The sequence below is a fragment of the Equus caballus genome, chromosome 4 (genome assembly GCF_041296265.1).
Source record: "Equus caballus isolate H_3958 breed thoroughbred chromosome 4, TB-T2T, whole genome shotgun sequence".
Classification (NCBI taxonomy): domain Eukaryota; kingdom Metazoa; phylum Chordata; class Mammalia; order Perissodactyla; family Equidae; genus Equus; species Equus caballus.
The window spans coordinates 73,098,623-73,113,026 of record NC_091687.1 but is presented as its reverse complement, the minus strand read 5'-3'; the positions used below and the strand labels follow the sequence as shown (position 1 = coordinate 73,113,026).

Genomic DNA, 14,404 nt, shown 5'->3' with positions numbered 1-14,404 from the left:
GCATAACCACTAACTATGCATATTTGAAATTTCATTTCTATTTGCCTACGTTATTAAATAAATATTTATGTTACTTTAACTTTTGTAATGATTACCCTACTCTGATATTTTTGAAATTAGATCTCCCATATTTCCAGATAAGGAGACTTTGGGCCAGTGGTGGACTTGTAATGTAGTACTGCTGTTTTGTGCACGTGAGTTTGTTATGTTAAGATCTGTTTCACCTTTCAACAAAATTCAGCAAATGGTTCTCATCTGTTGCGTGTCTGTGTCAGAACTCTCAGTGGTCTTTTCTGTGTTAGATCTCTTTTGCTGCACTCGTGCTTTGGCGTGTCACATGGCAGCTTTTCTAACCAAGCCTACTAGATCCACTTATTATTGGTACAGTGAGTACAGTGAGATGCCCACATTTTATTTACAGTTAACTGCTGTGCTGTGCCATAATGCCTGCTTATATGGCTGCTTATTGTGGGCATGCTTTTCTAGGGGATAGAGTAGAAGTCATTGGTCTCCCTTATGAGAGCTGTTGGTCAAGAAGGGGAGCTTGCTCACTGCTTCATGGTGTTGTCAACATTACTTTCCAGGTAGCTTAGGAAATCATGAGATCCTCAGGGCCTTAGGACAGGCTTTGTCCCACAGCACGAGGAGTCTCAGTACATTGCTTTTTTGACCCCTGTGTGCTAGCTTTATGATTTTGGAACCAACTGATTCCACTTTCTGCAATTTTGCGTTAGATCAGTGTTTTTCAAAACCTGGCCGGGGGACGGTCCCGTGGCCGAGTGGTTAAGTTTGCACACTCCGCTTCGGAGGCCTAGCATTCCCTGGTTCGGATCCTGGGCGTGGACATGGCACCGCCTATCAGGCCGTGCTGGGGCAGCATCCCACATAGCACAGCTAGAAGGACCTACAACTAGAATACACAACTATGTACTGGGGGGCTCTGGGGAGAAGAAGAAGAACAAAAAAAAGAAGAAGATTTGTGACAGATGTTAACTCAGGTGCCAATCTGAAAAAAACCTGGCTGAACGTGGAATCTCTTGGGACACTTTTGAAAACACAAATTCCTGGAAGTCACTTCAAATCAACTGAATTGGAAACATCCAGGAAGGGAGCCCAGGAATTTGCAATCTTGAAAAGCTTAACTGGGACACTTAAAAAAAATTGTCTGCCTCCCCGGCCAGGCCCATTAAATGCGAATTGATGCAGGTGATGCTAGGAGATCCAGCATTTAAAAAGCTCCACAGTGATTTTCATATGTAACTAGAGTTGAAAACCTCTGCTCAAAACTTTCTTCTACCTCTAGGGTTGAGCATTTTTGGCTTAGAGGATGTAGCAGTATAAGCTTTGCTTTTCAGAAGCAAATCAAGGAATCCCTGCCTGTCATTTGTATGTTCTTGAGTGAAGTGGTGTGGTAACCTCTGTGTCACTTGCGGAATCTGTACTATCCGAAGCTTAAATTTCATAGTGTATTTAGTCTTCCAGATAGATTCAAAGAAAGTAATTTGCATACAAAATGATCCAACATTCAGATCTTCATTCTATCTCACTCTCTGCTATCGCATCTTCTAGTAGGAACGGAATATTATTTTTTATGGATATTCTTCCTTTTAGGTGACCATTAGAAAAAAATCAATTTTCTTTTTAATCAAAACTCCATCATAGCTTACCTTACTCCAATGGGTAAGCCGCAATTGGTATACATAAATGAATTAGTTCTAGAGGGACTGATTGGATTTCCCGTTGTTACATTTAGACAAAGGTGTTTATTGGAAGCATATTTTCAGTAACGATGTCCTTCCTGTCTTCATTTCCAAGTAAGTCTGGCTCAGAAAATGCTGTCACAGAACACTTATCCCTGATCCCTTAATCGAATTGCTTTTATTATGAAATGTCTGCCTACCCAACTAGACTGAATTCCTCAGCCAGGAAGTGTTTTGAGCCCACTGTTTTATACTCTTTCCTCCCAACTAGCACCTAGCATAATGCTGACCACAGATTAGTATATTGGTATGCCATAAATGTGTGTTGAATCATGTATTGATAACTCGGACTACATTTTAAAGAGAATAAATCTTGTTAAACTGGCATCTACTTAATAGATGATGCATGGAATTTAGGAGACCAGAAGCCAGGAAGAGCTGAACTGTTATGCATAAGAGACAAAAACAAATACAGAGTGAGGCCTGGGAGGGGAGGGCATGAGGAGCAGGAACGGGAGAGGGAAAGGGTCAAGGGTGCCGGTGGGATAAAGAGGGCTACTCAGATGACAGGAGGCCAAGTTTTCCAATAAACTTTTTAAAAGTCAAGTGCTTAGTGTATGTGGATTTCTTGTAGAAACAATCAGGGGTTTTGTATGCATCCTGTTGGCACAGTTGAAACTTAGACAAGATTCACTGAAGGAGGATCCAGAGGCTGAGGGACTATGAGAGCACAAAAAGTCTCTTCTCTCAGGACGTGGGGTAAAGTATAAAATGGGTTTTGTGTTCCACAAATGAGAAATTGGTGGTATGAGCCACCTGTAAACTGCCTTTGGAAAGTATAATGAGTCTAAAAGTGAACTCCTTCTTCTTCCCATTCTTATCCCCTGTTGAATGAGGTCAACTCAAATGATACTGCCATCTTGTAATTCCAAAATGGTCCAATATGAGCAATTGCATGACATTTTGGTTAGAATGACTACAATCATTTAACAGAGACTCTTGCCATTAAGTCTCAGAGCTGTGAGTCACTCCTAGAATTTAGAGTACACTGAGCCTGTCCTCAGATATGTAAGCTGTTTCACCTGGAGTCCCCTACTCTGTGTCTCTTCCCCCCTAAACTGCAGACGGTGTGCACATGAGCCCTGTGGCCACTCCTCTTAATAACAACATTCACACCCTGTGGCAGGACCTTTATCATACATGTCATTTCTTACTGTCTTTGCTTTTTGTGTTTGTTTTTATCCTTAATTAGGAACAGAAATATGAAGAGAGAGAATAGACTTTCTTCTTATCGAAACAGATCCTCTGGGGCTAGGGTTAGCCTTACACATGGAGTAAGACTTGAGGAAAACGTCTCTTGAACTGACAGTTATACAGCCTGGAATTTTAGCATCAAAGATCGAAAGTGCAGAGCAAGGCTGAAGACTTTTTAAAAAATCTTCATGAGTCCTGTGTTAAAGGAGCACATGCTTTTTATAATAGTATTATATAATTTCTCTCTTCTAATATCATAAGAAGACTTAATTCAACAAATTCTCTGCTCTGCATCTACTGTATTCAAAGACAAGTGCTTGCGAGTAGAGAGAGGAATACGTGGGGAATTTCTTTAAAGGAGGTGGAAATTATTCAAAGAAACCTCATGGACTTGTCACATCTTCCCTTGTGTTATCTGTCTGGGGCACTTCTAGACATTTCATCTCTGTTCCACATGATGTGAGCCAGAGAACCCATTGTTTGATCAGTGCGTCTTTACCCCCCTCCAATCTATGGGCATCTGGCTATGCTCAAGTGCAGTGCAGGTGTATCTCCACAAAGCTCCTTCTCCAAGTCTTGCTCTACGTCACACACCATAATGAAGGAACAGTGCTTTCAAGTGTGTTGAATACTTAACTGTACATGATAAAGTTAATACAGCTGTCATTTCCACACACTTCTTATTTGTGATTATGTTTCTAGTAAGCAGAGTAACAGCAATCTTGAAAACCCTGTGGCAAAACTGGAGAGCTCTTCCCTGATGTAATATTCTGAAATAACATTTCCATGGTTTCCCCTCATTACTGAGGGCACGCATAGTAATATATCATGGTAGAAAATTCTACTGCATTCTCCAGAAAAGCAACATGAAATTTTTTACGCTATTCTTTCAATTATCTCTTTCATCCTCACATTATAATTCTGAGGTTAGATTCATATAGGGAGGATCACAGTATTAACAGTATGTGTATAAGGAGGATGTAGGTGACATATCCTCCCAGTTTTACTAGGGCAAAAATATCAAATATTTTCTAAAATATCATCTGAAAAAGTAAAAACTATTCTACACACTCAAAATAAATTCTTAGGCAGCAATTTCAGAAAGAGCTTCAGCAAGTAAAACTTTTAATGTGTTTCATCCATTTATTCATTCATTCTGGAAATAGTGAGCCTTACTGTGTAACTGGTGTTATTCTAGGCAATGTGGATAAATTGCTAAAAGTCCCTACTCTCATGAGACTGTATGCAACTACGGTGTAAGGAGGTGGGGGATGGGATATAAAGACAGACTACACACAAGTAAATAAATAAATGATAGTGGTAGGTGCTATGAAGAAAATAGAAGAGGATGTGATGATATCCACTGACTGAGTTCAGTGGAGTAGGAGTTTTGAGGGTTTGAGTAGTCAGGGAAGGTGGCCCAGACCTGATTAATAGAAAAGAGTGGTCCTGTGAAGATACAGGGTCTGTGTATTCAAAGTAGAGGGAATAGCAAGACTTTAAGGTGCTAATGAGCTTGACATGTATGAAAAAGGGGAAGAAGGGTCATCTGGTAGAGTATGAAGTGGAGAGTAGTTAGTGGAAGATGAGGCCAGAGAGGGAGGTCAGGTTAGACCACATAAAACCTGTGGGCCATGGCAGAGCTTAGATTTTATTTTAAGTGAGATAGGAAGCCACTAAAGTGTTTGAAGCAAGGGAGTGACATGATCTGATTTATATGTTTAAATGATCATGATGTTGGTGTGTATCAGACTGTAATAAGAGATGAGAATAGTAGCAGGAAGCTAGGTAGTGGGCTTGGGGCGCTATAATAATCCAAACAAGAGATGATGGTGACTTCGATTAGGGTGATAGAATGGAAATGGAAAGGAATTGCCATGGAAGGAGGATGGATATGTTTTAAAGATGAAGTTAAAAGACTTGCTGAGGAGTAGATAAAGGGGCTGAGGGAAAGAGAGGGATCAAAGCTGAACAATTAGGTACATGGTAGGAATGTTTACTGAGAAGGGTAGACGGGATGGAGGGGAGAACAAGTTAGTCAGGAATAAGGGTCAATGGGAATGAGATATGGATTACCTGAACACTATACTCAATTCAGAAGGGTTACTTTTGCGGCTGCCAATAACATCCCTTTTTAGGGGTTAGTAACATCCTTCATTTCAGTATGTTTAAGGCCAGGGAAATCCCTGATGCTCTTCTTTGTCCCCATGGAAACATTTGGAACATTCCTGTAAAGTGTATAGAATGAAGTAAAGGGTGTTTCTTATGCATCTCCAATCCAGGGCTCTCATGCCGGTCCTGATGCTCTACATTCCATCATTTGCCTCCCTGTCTAAGCTCTCCCTAAGTATATACTTACCCCCAACCTCTGTCCTTCCCTGGACCATTATAACTCTTTTTTCTGTCCCTTACCCCCAGAAAAATTGTATATTACATTCATTAGATATCAGATACCTATACTCTTTAAGGCCCTAAGGGGATATTTTGATATCACACAATTTATATTTCAACTATTATATATTGATTATTTTTATGAATAGCAATACACTTGGCACTAAAGAAGAAATTTTAACTTGTATAAGCATAGCTGTTGCTCTTCCTGAACTTCGAGTATAATTGAAGATATAAAACACATTCATACGTATGAAATAACTAAATAATAATACTAGATAATTGAGCTTTGTGGAAACCACAGAGCTGAGTTTATTATCTAGCATATTATGATTACTTACTTCAGTGTGGTTATAGTGCTGTGATGGCAATTCTGATTTCTTCTTATGACTTCAAACTCTACGAGTAATGCAAATTATTATTGTGATGATTAAGTGCATGGGGTCTTATGTCGTAGTTTAAACCCTTACTGTGCCACTTCCTGTGACCTTGGGCAAGTTTCTTAATGCTTCCAAACCTCACTATCCTCCTTAGTAAAACGGGAATAGTAATATAACCTACCTATATGGTTATTGTGACAAATATAGTTGAAAAAATTGTCTGATACATGGTAAGAACTCAGTAGGCATTTGCTCTCCTCCTCCTTCCCATTATCCTTTTCATTTGCTGGCATGAGTGGTGTAAACAATGAGAATTTCCAGGTATAGCCTGCCTGAGGATGGATCAATCCCTGGAGCAACCAGAGCTGGAGGAAAAAAGATGGTAAACAAAGATTTACTGATGACTAAGACCACACTACAAGGGAAGGAGGGTGACTCTGGGGGAAGAAAGTAAAAAAATCAGGAGACAATGAAGAATATGGTTGGTAGAGAAGCTGGTCACCATCCTTCCAAATAATTGCAGCAGAGAGGAAAAGGAAGTAAAGGTTTCAGCACAATGGTGAAGTTGTGTTGTGGTACCATGTTGAAGCACCTATTAACTAGGTATTGACTTGCTGAGGTTTCTGATTTACGCTGTTCTGTCGTAAATGTAATGAAATGATTAAGAGCAGTATACTCGTTAGCTGCAGAACTGACTACTTCTGAGCTAAGACTAAATCTGCCTCCGAGACTGATAAATTTGTCTCCTGACAGACTAGTATTTAAGAGCGGTTATCTGCCTCCATCTACTACCTTCTTTTGTGGTCATTTTCTTATTATTGGGACCTAGAAGAAATTCACAATTCAATCATTTTATGACATTTCTCTTTGTAAATGGCACTTTCTCTGTCACTTCTTGATCAGTGAAGAATAAGACAGAATGTGAGTCATTCTTGATTTGTTAATGCAAAACCTTTTCGTTATTTAATCATTTTGAGACAGCATTGGGTAGTTATTTAGCTTTGAAGATTCTTATAAGTTCTGAGCCTGCTTAGACAGAAGATGTTGAGTAGCTTGTTGAATTATGCAAAGTTAGGTTCAAAAAGTCAATCTTGATTTACAGCTGTTGCTCAGTGCAGGCTCAGTGAAGCACATTATCTCCAAATAATACTCTACTTGTATAGAAACAGCCAGAGCAGAAAGAGACTTCATTCTATGTGATTAATGCACAAGTGCTTTATAAACTGGGAAGCACTCTACTGATATAAAATGGAACTCATGTGCAACATTTTTGTGACATGGGTGGACCTATCTCAAGGATAATGAGGAATTCCTGTTGGTGCCCAAGATTAAAGGGGGTCTTACTTTCTCAAGTGGGGGTAAATATCTTAGTGTTACTTAGTCCTCTACACTGCTTCACAGGTTTCCATATTTTGTTGATTATGATGATGAGAGCGATTTCGGTAGCCATTAAATCCTGTGAGCATTAAATGCCAACCATTGTAGCGACACAAGGAAGTATAAGATGCAGTCTTTAAGAATTTTCAAGATTTTGTTCTCCTTCCACTTTGATTCCCAATAGACAGATAGCTTTGCTAAGTCAAGGGACTCTGCAGAAACGGGACTGTATATATACTTATGCATCATGTTTGTTTCTGCTTTTTCTGGCTTGTAGCTGACATGCAGAATAACTTCGCCTCTGCCCCCACGTGAGGGAACTCTTCTGCTATTTCTTTTATAAGCGAAATTATAGACAGAGCTAGGTAGTGATCTCAATCAAGTGTTCAAAAGTACAAATTATAATATTGAAAGGGAGGAGAAAATTGCAGTCAGGGGGAGAACAGCAGTCAGAATCTATGGCTTTGCTTGATGCATATGTTTTGGAGCAGGACCCCAGCCAGTAGTATTACGTACGTAGGAGAGACAGAGGTACACTTTAATAGATCATCCAGCTCACAAGTGTGCTAGGGGTAGGGGCAGATAAGGAGAACTGAGACAGAGGTCTTGTGATGTGGATGTGGTCCATACAGAGATGGTTGCAGGCAGGTGGCAGGTAGGGGGATAGGCAAGTACAGAAGAGTTAGCTAAAGCAACAGAAAGGATCCCAACCATCAGTTAATTGCCTCTATTCTGCCCTTTCTGCCCTGGTTACTCTGGCTCAGGAATCAGAAGAGGCTGTGCTGCCTTGGTTTCTGAAGCTGAGAAGACCTGAGGAAGGCCGGATTCACTAAGTTTATAGAGCAAATACTGAGAGGTAGATAGTATCCTTATTATTATCTTAGAATGTGAAAATCAGAAATCCTCATAAGAATATCTCCAAAAGGCATCTGCTGGGAGTGTTAGTTATGCCATTGAAGTGCCTGTCTCTTCTTTCTGAATGTACCTCTTTTTGTATGCATTTGTGTGCATTCCTGTTGGATTCTCTGTCTCTTGTTTGTCTCTGTGAGGATCCAGCTTTCTCTTTCTCTCTGTAGGTGTGTACATCAAAGTTTTTTTTTTTGTCTTTCTCCATCAACTCCTGGTTTTCATTTGTCTTTTCTTTTATACTCTCTTCCTTAAGCAAACAATATACAAAACTGAAATATTATATATTTATAATATTTGTGTATAGATACACATACATATGCACATACATTTTTTATATTTTCAATAAAAAGTTTGCAAAACAAAAGAGTTAAACCCTTTTTTCCCCTGTTTTTAGAAAATATTAAAGTAAAATATTTCTTCTGTCTTCAGTTGATGCCCTCCCTAGCTATTTATCTGCTTTAAAGTTTTGGTTTGTTTTTTAATAGAGACAAGGAAAAGATAGTCTTCATTCTGGGTCATTACTTCTAGTAGGTCATGGTAAATATATTGTTTTAGTCAATCTGATTTATTTATTTCTGGCCCTGTTCTAAAAGGATTTGAGGTAGTATAAAAAAATAAGCATAATGCAAGAGAGGAAGCATATCAAGAAAAAGGGAAAATTAGGGTGGAGAAATGAGATCCTACAAAGTTGTCAAAGATGGCTCATTGATTTGGTTCAAGCTTCCTATAAGCCAAAAGTGAGAATTAAGCAAGATCACTGTTTTGCTTATAGAATGGTAGATAAGAAACCCCCCCCCCCCAAACTTAGAGGCTTAAAACAAGAGTGCGTAGTTTTCTATTACTGCTGTAATGAATTACCACAAACAGTTACTTAAATAACACAAATTTATTATCTTAAAGTTCTGGAGGTCAAGAGTCTCACATAGATCTTAGGCTAAAATCAAGGTGTTAGTGGGGCTGCATTTCTTTCTGGAGATTCTAGGAAAGAATCCGTTTCCTTGCCTTTTCCAGCTTCTAGAGGCTACCCACATTACTTGGCTCATGGTCCCTCCCCTCCATCTTCAAAGTCAGTGATGTTGCATCTCTCTGACCATTCTTCTGTGCTCATGTCTCCTTCTGATTCTCTTCTTCTGCCTCCCTCTTCCCTTTTTAGGGACCCTTATGATTACATTGGCCCACCTGGATAATCCAGGATAATCTCCCTATCTTGAGGTCAACTAATTAACAAATTTAATTCCATCTGCAACCTTAATTCCCCTTTGCCATATAACCTAACATATTCATAGACTCCAGGGAGCAGGATATCGACATCTTTGGGAGGCCATTATTATGCCTATCACACAAGAGTAACAATATTTATTCTGCTCATGTATCTGTAATTTGGGCAGAGCTTAGTGGGGACAGCTCATTTCTGTACCACCTGGCCTTAGCCAGCTTGGCTGGAAGGCTGGCGCTATAACCATCTGAGGGTTTTCTCACTCAAATATTTGGCAGTTGATGCTGGGAAGACTCAAAGAGCTGAGGCTGGAACAGTTGGCATTTCTTGAGCATCTCTGTCTATATCTATATGGTCTTTCCATGTGGTCTCTCCAGCATACTGGCTCAGGTAGCTGAACTTCTTATATATGTTGGCAAAGGTCTCCAAGGCATGCTGGGGAGGAGAGAAAGAGAAAGATAAACGGGTAGAAGCTGTGTTGCCTTTATATCCTAGTCTCCCAAATCATGCAGTATCACTTCTATTCCTTTCTATTCACTAGAACTGGGTCAGTGAAGTAGGGCATATTCAAGGGAGGGGAATTAGATTGATGGAGTGGCAAAGAATTTGCAGACATGTTTTAAAACCACCACAGTCACTTAAAAGATTTACAGTGTCCCCTGACCAGCTTTTCTTGGGGAAAACAAGTAAATAAATTCTTTTTCATGGGTCTCATAAAAGGACACTGGTGTGATGTAAAAGATGATGGCCTCACCACTATCCACTATCTGTACAAAAAAATGCAACGATAAAATTCATAGAGATGTTTATTAGAGCATTTCTAGGTGTTAGCACCAAAGTATATTTCAGCAAAAAAAGCAGCAAAAAACAATTCTACAAGTTGCTAAAACCTTTATTCCAAGTATGCAGGTCTCTAATGGACTAAAGAGAATCCAGGCAAAAACTTAAAGACTATAGAAAACTTAATGGACTATATAAACATCCTTCAACTGCTTCTCCATGAATATTATATTTTATGATAAAACATTTTAAAAGACTTCGGCATCAAAGAGATTAAGATTCTATTCCTTGATAAGAACCAGGAGTAAAAATAATCTTTGTGACTAGTTAAGGGCAGTTCTTTAGGTTTTTAAACTAGTTTAGTGTTTAGTTCTTAGATGAAATAAATAAACTATGATCCTCCTCATGTAGTCACCAATTTCAGACATCAATAAACACAGACCATTTTTTATGTATGGAAAAGGAAAGCATACCAACTTAAAAATGGTTGTTTTCAAGATTCAGTGTAACAGCCTTTTACCAGATGTAGATTTGTTACTCTTGGGCTCCCATCCTTGCACATAAAATGGTTCTACTAATTGACTTTTCATCATTAATATTTCTTTGCAGATGTTTAAATCTGATGTGATAGATTTTTTTTTAAATTTTGAAGTAGGAATAAAATGAATGAGATCAATTGTAGGAGATAAGTAAATTATTTCTTATACTATCTGTTCTTAAATCCTGTTTTACTAAGAGAGCAGTATATACTTTTATTGATTCTGACCCCTATTTTTGCCTTCTTTGTATTGTCTTCATTAATATTTTTTCCTCTCACAAATTGAGCACAGGATCATTCAATCACTTATACATTTAGCAATTAGTGTACACAAGTACTCTTTTCTTTGCAATTAAGTAATATAGAACACAGAATGTGAAATGAATAAAAGATAATTACATAGTGTACTTAATGGAAAGCCAAGTTAACGGGCTTTTTAATGTTCTTCTGTTTAAGTTTCCATACTTGATTAGTGTTATGTTTTCTTCCTACTGCTACCTAATAAAACAGGAAATTACAAAGAACTTCTGAAGGCCTGTCAAGTAATCTCCTATCATTTTACCTCAGTCAGTAGATCTACATGGAAATTGAACGTGGCGTCTATTCCAAAAGTGTATGGCAAAGTGGAACTAGGAGAATATTTGAGGGAGGGACCCTCTGAGGAGCTTGTTTTCACTTTTGAAGATAGCTCCTCATATACTCTTTATGCCTAGTCTGATGTCCTTGTGTAAGGCCAAATCTTTGAAGTCAGAGTTAGCCTACTAAAACCAAATATCCAAACATATGTACAACTGTTTATTCTCAGTTCACTCAACCTACTAAAAAATAACAGGGTTTACATCTTTGACTCTCTCTCTATAGAAAATAAAAACTGGTCTTCCTTTGCCCTTCTTTTTTAGCTCTGTTTCTTACCATCTTTTTTCCCCACATCTTGTGCCATGATTTGATTGTTTACCCTGGCAATGCAAGTTTTAAAAGATCACCTTTCCACTGCCGATTCCTCTCTTTTTCTCCTTCGTTACCATGTGTGGCCATAAATGATTAGATGTAGTTAAAATTTTTCAATTGTTCCTTTTGTTTTCTTTCTCTTACAGAAAATATCCTTAACCTTTTCTTGAAGGTTATCATATCATGTATAAAGATTGAGGGCAGTGTAGGGGTAGAGGCATAAACAAGAGCATTCCTTTAAATTAGTTAACCATCTGTATACCAATTCTAATTTGGAGTAATAATCATAACACACAGAGGCAGTAAGAAGTGAAACATACAACAACCATCTACATATTTTTCTCTAACTTGAGAATCCTATTCTCCAAGTAAGAACCTTATTATCCACTACTAATTTACATTATTAGAATATCCAATATGTAAGGTAAAATTATCCTGTGCAGTTCCCCACAGTGAGAGAAACATATGCTAAATCTGGTACCTGCAGCCAAGAGGGCCCGTGACTGACAAGAACGACGGGGCCCCTATATATCGTTTGTAGGACTCCTTTGGCAAAGATGCTGCTGTATTGGAACCTCCAGAGGCCTTCTAACAGCATGGAGATCCTTTCCCTGAGGATTAATATTGATCCTATCATATTAGGGGAGACATAATAATAAGTAAATCCTGATCCCTGTCCACATCATTTGATCTGGTTTCACCAGAAACCTCTTCTCAGTTTTGCTTTGATAAAGTAGATTGAAGAAGCATTTGGGAGAAAAAGGAACAGTTCTGTCCACATCCTCATTGGTCAAAACCTAGCTTCATGCTGATAAAGACTGGCTGTTCAAATAAAACAGTGTTCTTTTTTTTTTTTTCTGGTGAGGGAGATTGGCCCTGAGCTAACATCTGTGCCAACCTTTCTCTATTTTGTGTATGGGATGCCACCATAGCATAGCTTGATGAGTGGTACGTAGGTCCACGCCTGAGATCTGAACCCGCGAACTTGGGCCACCAAAGCAGAGCACATGAACTTAACTGCTATGCCACTGGGCCAGCCCAAAGTAGTGTTCTATGTGAAATCACAGAGTGAGGGAAAGAAAGTTCTAGATAGAAGACAGAATTTTAAATAATCCTGTGAACTGTTACTTTGTCACACATTAGATTCAGTTAAGAAAACTTGCCACCCGGTGATAAGGTGAGATGAATGCTACCTTAAAATCAGTGAGGAGGGTAGGCTTTTAATTCCCTTGTACATCTGTGCAGGACTACCCCTGGGCATGTGTGAAGCTGGCTTCTGTTGTCAATCACTAGAAATAAGGCTACAATGGGAAATAATCTATAGTACATTGGGATATAGTATTCTCGTTAACCGAAGATCTGGGAAATCAGTTTCAGTCTATCTCAAAGGAATGCTTAAATAAAGACTGTAACATTGTGGTGATAAGAAATGATGTTCTAATTAAAAAATGAGATCTTTTGAGTCATAATTTAGATCAAATTAACAATGTGTTGACAATATATTTCAGTTATTAACCAATAATGAACTGTGACCAAAATATTTATGTGAAAAGTATATTTGATAGGCTTTACTTAATGAAAAACTAATGCTTAAATCTGGTAGGCTTAGTGAATTATTTTTAAACAACCTAGTAATAAGAGTGTAGAATCTTCCTTAAAAGCAAAATGGTAGGAAAGTTTCCTTTGGAGTAAAATCCACAAGATTCAAGAGTTTGCTTTTTGTGAGTTGACTTTCCATTTTCTTTTTCTTTTAAGAGTTCCCCTTCTGTTTGTTTCTTTTTTCATAATATTAATGACACCAAATACATATGTCCTTTTCTTTATATAGAAAGATAATTTGCTGGGTAAGTAACCCCATCAAAGACGTTATTTTCATTCATTCTCAAAACAGTGAGTTGTAACAGGAAATTACATTTTTCCTGTATTTATGGTCAAGAGATATAAGTTTTCTCTAATAGTACAAGAATTACTTATTCTTGAGAAAAAAATGAAGAATAGTTATATTCATTATTTCTTCATCACTGAAAGTTGATGCATGATCAATAAATGACTCGCTCACCATTTTTCTTTTTCCTTACTGTAGCCAAATGACTAAAATTCAAAAGAGATGGTTACTGGTGGGGCAGTGTGTTTATGCCCACAGGCCTCGTCACCATAGCAACTACCCTCCCCCACCCCCAACTTGGCTTGCTTCTTCCCAAGTGGCGATGTGGAGATTTGGAATGGTGAAACTCTTTGAAACAGCTAATCTAATTGTTGACTGTGCCATGTGGTGGGGCAAATCAGAAAATCAGTCAGATAACACAAGTTTCCAACTTCTATCTTGTTACACATAAAATGAAGTTCCTGACAATCAATCTAATAAGAAAAACATTACATCCAGAATTTAGTGAAACACCAAATGGTTTGCTTCACATCTGAAGCAGCAGCGCAGCCTCATATTCTCACAGTGAGTGGTGCAAGAATTTTTCATAAGTCCTGCTGGAAGTATGTAAAATAAGACACAGTATTAGACCGAGATCTTTTTAATTTCTACAGTCCCCTCAGCCTAACCCAATCAATAGAGTCAGAGGGGAAAAAATAACATTTTAAAGCTTCAAACATTTATGAAGGGTTTTGAGTCATTTAATTTTTAAAGTCTTCTCCTAGGGATGTGAATTATGTCAAATGGATTTAGATGGTTCAAGTAAATTATCAAAAAAAAAAAAAACTTTCAAGATGTGATACCAAATTGTAGCAAGCTCCAAATGGATTGGGGCCGTTATATCCTGTATATATGTTTCTAATGTTTATTTAAATGTAATTAATGACTTTAGCGTCTCTTTTGACTACCAAGGTCCTTTGGACCAAATATTTTAGACAATTGACAAACATCTTAGGATTTTTATATGCGAGGATCTTTGAAGGATAT

The 14,404-nt window shown here is 38.1% G+C and overlaps 1 protein-coding gene across 6 annotated transcripts in view; it reads left to right on the top strand.

The window, feature by feature from the left end:
* Positions 1-14,404, top strand: part of IMMP2L (inner mitochondrial membrane peptidase subunit 2) — an 854,823-nt gene that overhangs the window by 611,744 nt on the left and 228,675 nt on the right. The gene's annotated exons all lie outside the window — the stretch shown is intronic.